The following is a 7,158-nucleotide window of genomic DNA, read 5'->3' as shown; positions in this document are numbered from 1 at the left end:
ATACAAGTTTTCCCCAAATATAATATAATATTATACAGACCATATGAATAAAAACAAAATAAAAGGAAAAACGACCAAAAACGGTAACCGGCGTCTGCTGCCATCTAATCTCCTCCCGCGGGGTCAGGCTAATCAGCTGCCTGACCCGACCCGACCCAGATTGATCTCTAGCGCTCTGATGTGGTTGTAAGGAAGCTGGGATCGGTACCTGCAGATGAGTAAATAACATGCGAAAATAATCATCCTGGCGGTCCATGTGGGCCCACATCTCTGTCTACATAGCCTGCTGCTGCTGATGAAGTGTATCCAATGTGACTGGCTGTTGCGACTGCTAGGGCTGGCGGAGCGGATGCTGCTGCTGTGGTCTCATATTATGGGGGACATAGACGGGCTGTCGATGTGTCGGAATGCCCATCTGAAGAGCGACAGCCGCGTCAGTCCCCAGAAGTGGTGGTGCCTGAGGACCCTGTCGGACCGGGACGAGCGTAGGTGGATCGTGTAGCTCGCATATCTCGGCCCTCCAGGCATCCTCCAAATCGTATGGGGCCGTAGCAGGCCCTCGGGTAAAATAATCAATCGGGTAGCGGTCAAATACCCGGAGGCGCTCTGCTATGCGGGTGATATACGACCCTAACGCTAACCAGGCCGACTGGCCAACCATGCACAGCTCCGGGAGAACGACGCGAGAAGCAGCATCGCTATATTGGCCTCCCGGCCGGCAATCATCGATAGCATACAGAATAAATCGGTGTTGCTACACTTCTCGCTACCCGAATGACGGCCAACGAGAGAGGAAGCAACAACACGATGCAAATAACGATGGACGGGGTCCCGAATCGATGACTCGACAATGGTGCTTGAGTGGGCCCCGTCCGCTATCGTGGCCCAAAACTGGCCAATCTGGGCCTCGGTCAACCAAAAATCTCGAGCGGTCTGCGCTCGGAGAGTATAACCCCGGAGGTTCGTGAGGAACTCCGAGGTCAGCACCTCCTCCACGGTGTAATAGACGGTGGCCACGGCGAACTGTGGTACGGACATCTCGAATGTCCGCCGGCCAAGGGCGAATGACACTGCATGGGGCACGGAGAAGTCGGTGGGCACATGCCTGAATGTGGAAAAGAACTCACGAGTGAGCTCGACGTACTGAGCCGAGTCAACTGTGAGGACCTGAATCCACCGAGCGCTCAACCGAGCCCGGACGGCCACCTCCTGGTCAACTGCGGAGAGCAGTGTCCAGTCGATCATCCGATGTCGAAGCAGCTGCATCGCCATGAAACGGGGATACATGGCCTGCTCCTCCGACAACGGAGCGAATCGAAGAATAATGTGAGGATACAAGCGGTCGTCCCCCATGATTGCCTCCCGGACCGTATCGGGAGTGATTGGGACCTCGTTCTCGTCATACCTGATAACCCATGGTGGACGCACCACGGGCTGCGGGGGCTCTGGAGAATCTCTCGGTCGGGCAACGGGACCGCGTCGTCTCGAGCCGGCTGGCCTCTGTCTCTTGCGCCCGGCGGCGCCTCCTGAAGAACCCTGGCCCTCTGACATGCTACATAATCAGGATAGAATATCAATGACAGAAATGAAAAACGAGAAAAACTCGGGATAACCTATATACAAATAAAATAAACCAGGTATCTCTGCCCGAATGAAGATTGAGTACGGGAGGATAACCCAAAAACGAGTAACGCATAAAATCCCAAAAATTCGACACGACACGACAGACTCGAACTAAACTGACTCGAACGGACAGAAACGACCGACAATTGTCTCGAAAAATGTGCAACGCAACGAACTCGATTCGGGACTCACAGAATCGGGCGGATCGGGTCTCGAAATCCATTTCTATTATTTTAATATTATTATATTAACTTATTATGGTATATTAAATATTATTAAAATAATATTAGTATTATTATTAATATGTAAAATTTTAAAATAGTATTATTTAGATTATATATTATCATAATATTAAATTATATTAATATATTAGGAAAAATGTTATTAACATTATTATTAGTATTAATTAAGATATTAAAATATTAAAATATTATTATTATATGATATTTATATATATTAGATATTAAAATTAAGTTTTATAATTATTTTTATATTAAAATAATATTATAATATTAAAATATATTAAAATAATATTAAAATTTTAAAAATTTTATTAGTCATTAATTATTTTTAATTGTATTATTATTATTATTATTAAATTTTCGAATGACAAAACCCGACCCGGTACCCGAACATTTAAACATAACCCGAGCCAAACTCCAATCCCGCCAAAACTCAAAACTACCAAAACCCGGCAACATACCCAAACAACATCACAACCTAAGTCTCGGTCAAAACCGCCTAACACCGAACAACACCAAATTGAATTATAATCAATTACTAAACTTTTGATAATAACGGTTTACGACTCGACTAGCTTGATGGACCTACACAACCCGACATGACCTGAATCCCAGTACCCACGACGATCCCAGCACGGTTAAATCAAATAACACCCAATTAAACTCACCTCGAGATTAGAATGACTAAACTAATCGACTGAGGTGGTCGACAATGGATACTGACGGTGGTGGCGGTGGTGATCGACGGTGACGGCGAGGAACGGTGGTGGTTATGACGACCGTGATGAATGTGGAGCGACGGTGTAGAATGACGGTGGTGGTGTCCGGAGGTGATGGTGATGAACGGTGAGCGGCGGTGTTCGTGATAGGTGTGAGAGAGAGATGAAGTAAGATGGTGGTAAGCGGTGACTGTGGCCGGCGATAACGGTGGTGAGAGAGAGAGGGAGGTGAAGTGAAGGGACGGTGGTCATGGTGATATATATATATATATATATAATATTAAATAAAAAAACAATTCGGATTATCCACGACCCATCACGTAGCGCGATAGGTCAGGCAAGCATGGGTCTCGCCACGCGACCCAAATCAGTTCAAATTAGGGTTTAGACATCATCGCGTAGCGCGATGGTGTCTGGTCTGGCGTCATCGCGCGATGAAATCAGCCGTCAGGATTTCCCCAGCCACCATCGCGTAGCGCGATGGTGAGCTGTCCAGGGCCATCGCGCTACGCAATGGTCCCCACTGAACAGAGAGTTTTTGCCGATTTTGGGTCGGGCATTTTCTGACCCGGTCACTTTTCGACATCCCGACATCACCCTGAACACGTTTCCGAAGTCAAAATTTGCAATGCGTACGTGGATTAACGTGAAATTGACCAAATGCTTACCGAACCTCATGATGCATACTTCACCAAAGGCTTCCCTACACTTGGGATATGCTGCACAAAACTCGAGACAAAATTCAAACAACGACTCGACAAACAGAAAATAAAATGGAACAAACTTACAAACCCGGGTTACCTCCCGGTCAGCGCTGAATTGCGTGTCTACAGCTCGACAATGCCTCAAATGTTTCAATTATCCTCATAAACCGGTAAGGTCACAATGAAACTCACCGATTCCTTGTCCGTCTTGTGAATATCCTCCATCTCCAAATATGGCTTCAACCTATAGCCATTTACCACTTGTCGAATGTGGTCATCAAAGTCCTCAATCTCGAATTGCCCGTGACTACCAACTCCTACAATTAAGAATGGGCCTGTCCACTTACTCTTCAACTTACCCGGGAAAAGTTTCATCCTCGTGTTGTACAACCACACCTTTTAACCAACTTCAAAGCTCTTCAACCGTATCTTCGCATCATGCACCTTTTTCATTTTTGCTTTGTAAGCCGATGCACACTCATACACTTCATCCCGCAACTCCTCGATCTCACACAATGCTAATTTCCTAGCGTTACCTGCATCATCATAGCTAGTATTAACCTCCTTAGTAGCCCAATAAGCACGTTGTGCAATCTCAACCGGCAAATGGCAATCCTTTCCATACACAAGTCTATATGGTGTGGTTCCAATCGGCGTTTTAAAAACGGTTTGGTAGGCCCATAGGGCGTCGGTCAACTTCGTTGACCAATCCTTCCGGTCCGTCCGAACAGTTTTCTGTAAAATCTGTTTAATCTGCCGGTTTGAAACCTCAACTTGTCCACTCGTTTGTGGATGGTAAGGCGTTGCAATTCTATGATCCACCCCATATCTTTTAAGCAACTTTTCAAATTTAAAATTCTTAAAATGAGAACCCCGTCACTAATAATAGTTCAGGAAATTCCAAACATTGAAAAAATGTTGCTTTGGACGAAATGACAAACTACAAGGTGATCATTTAGACACATAGTCAACGGCCACTAGGATGTATAAACTACCTACGAGTTCGGGAATGGGCCCAAACATCAAAAATATCAATAACTAGGATCGGTTTCAAGGGCATCTCATCCCTCTTGGAGATACTCCCAAATTGTTGACACTTCAAACAACGTGTCGCGAACTTGTGAGCATCCCGAAACAATGTTGGCCAATAAAAGCCACTAGTCAACACTTTTCTAGCGGTTTTCTGTCCGCTAAAGTGACCACCACACACCGATGAATGCACGTGTTCCAACACCGATCTGACATCCTCCTCGGGTATACATCGCCTAATCATCTAATCAGCTCCAATCTTGAACAGATCCGGGTCATCCCAAATGTACTGTTTCGCCCTGTGATATTAAGTGTTTCTTCTTCCTTCTTGGCTAATGCTCGGGTAAATCACCTGCCACTTTAAAATTAACAATGTGAGCAAACCAAGGGTTTTGGGAAACCGCCAAAATCTGTTCATCGGGGAAGGACTCGTTAATGGGCCCGTCCCGGTCTCCATCTTCAATCACAATCCGGGACAAGTGATCTGCAGCGACATTTTCTGTTCCCTTTTTGTCCCGGATTTCCAAATCAAATTCCTGTAACAACAAAACCCATCTGATTAACCGCGGTTTCGCGTCTTTCTTATCCATGAGGTACCTGACAGCAGAATGATCAAAATAAACAATTACTTTATTACCCCAAATATAAGAACGGAATTTATCCAAAGCATACACTACCGCAAGCAATTCCTTCTCAGTTGTGGTATAATTCAACTGAGCATCTGAGAGGGTTTTACTCGCATAGTATATGGCAACGGGTTTCTTCTCAACCCGTTGACCCAAAACAGCCCCGACCGTGTAATCACTCACATCACACATAATTTTGAAAGGAAAATTCCAATCGGGTGATTGCAAAATCGGGGCTTCCACTAATTTCTGCTTAAGAATGTCGAAGGCCTTAGCACATTCGTCATTAAAGTCAAATGGGGCATCATTTAACAATAGGTTACATAAGGGTTTTGTTATGTCACTAAAACCCTTAATAAACCTCCTATAAAACCCGGCATGCCCTAGAAATGATCTAATGCCATTGACATTCGTGGGATGAGGTAGAGTAGAAATAACTTGAACCTAAGCTCGGTCCACCTTAATCCCACGACTCAACACAACATGGCCCAATACAATTCCCTCCTGGACCATAAAATGGCTCTTCTCCCAAATAAGAACCAAGTTCGTTTCAACACATCTTTCCAAAACTCTTTCGATCTGATTTAAACAAGACTCAAAAGATGTGCCGAAAATCGAGAAATCATCCATGAAGATTTCCAAAGACTCCCCCACCATATCTGAAAAGATGCTCATCATACACCTTTGGAAGGTGGTGGGGGCGTTACACCGAATGGCATTCGCCTAAACGCGAAAGTACCATACGGGCAAGTAAACGTGGTCTTTTCCTGATATTCAGGATGAATAGCTATCTGGTTATAACCTGAATAACCGTCTAAAAAACAATAAAATTTCTGACCTGATAGCTTTTCAACAATCTGATCGATAAACGGAAGCGGAAAGTGATCTTTCGATGTTGCCGCGTTCAGTTTTCGATAATCAATGAGAATACGCCACCCGGTTACCGGCCGAGTGGCAACCTCGTTACCTGAGTCGTCCTTGACGACTTGGATGCCCGCCTTCTTTGGAACCGACTCAAGCTCACCCATGTGCTGTCTGAAATGGCGAAAATAATTCCAGCATCGAACCACTTCAGCACCTCTTTCTTCACGACTTCCCGCATGTTCGGATTCAATCGTCTCTGTGCATCATGCGCGGGTTTCACCTCCGGATCAGTCAGAATTTTGTGCATCACAATCGAGGGACTAATACCTTTCAGATCCGCGATGGTCCACCCGATCGCCTCCTTATTCGCAACCAGCACCTTTAGCAAAGCTAATTCCTGTTCCAAAGACAAGTTAGAAGCTATAATAACAGGCAATGTATCATTCTTACCCAAAAACGCGTATTTCAGATGCCTCGGTAGCCCTTTCAGCTCGACTTTCGGTGCTTCCAGTAAAGATTGTTTTAACCCGGTATCGATCTTCTCGGGAAGCGGTTTCACCTGAACCGACCACGGGGGTCGATCTCCCCATAAAGATGCAACCTCTAGCTTCTTCTCCTCCTCTTCCAGCTGCTTATCAGTTTCCACTTGTAATCTGTCAAACATAAAACACGTCTCCGTTGTGCCATCCGTGTCCACGACTAAGTCATATAACGGAATTCACTCGTCAATAATATCCGCCATAAAGCATTCATCATCAACCGGAGAATTATTTACATGTGTGAAAACATTAAGTCTAAGCTTATGGTTACCAAATTCCAAGTCTACAGTACCGGTTAGACAATCGATTTTGGCATTTGCGGTGGCCAAAAATGGCCTACCGAGGATAACCGTGGGCTGTTTGGTTCTCTCACCCGAAACGTAATCGAGAACGAAAAAGTCAACTGGAAAGTAAAAATCTTCCACCTTGACGATCACGTCATGTAACATTCCCCGGGGAAGTTTCGGCAACCGTAGTCGCGGCTGCCCGAAGCGGATCGAAGTCATACTGATCGTACAGACTTCCCGAGAGGATGCTAATGCTAGCTCCAAGATCTAGGAGTGCCCGTGTCATTTTAAAATCACCCACCTGAATGGATGTAATGGGTGTTCCCGGATCTTGTAGCTTAGGTGGAAGAGCACTCGAAAGAATTGCACTCGAATTATCTGTTAAATCAATCTGATTAGGGATCTTTCGGTTCCGTTTCTGTGTGCACAAATCTTTCAAATACTTCGCATAGGCGGGAACTTTTTTTATAGCATCTAAAAGAGGAATGTTAATTTTAACCTGTCTAAACGTTTCCCACATTTCCT

The sequence above is a fragment of the Bidens hawaiensis genome, unplaced genomic scaffold (genome assembly GCF_021521415.1).
Source record: "Bidens hawaiensis isolate Kalapana, Puna unplaced genomic scaffold, B.hawaiensis_p1.1 tig00013437_1, whole genome shotgun sequence".
Lineage (NCBI taxonomy): Eukaryota > Viridiplantae > Streptophyta > Magnoliopsida > Asterales > Asteraceae > Bidens > Bidens hawaiensis.
Note: the sequence above shows the minus strand (reverse complement) of the source record.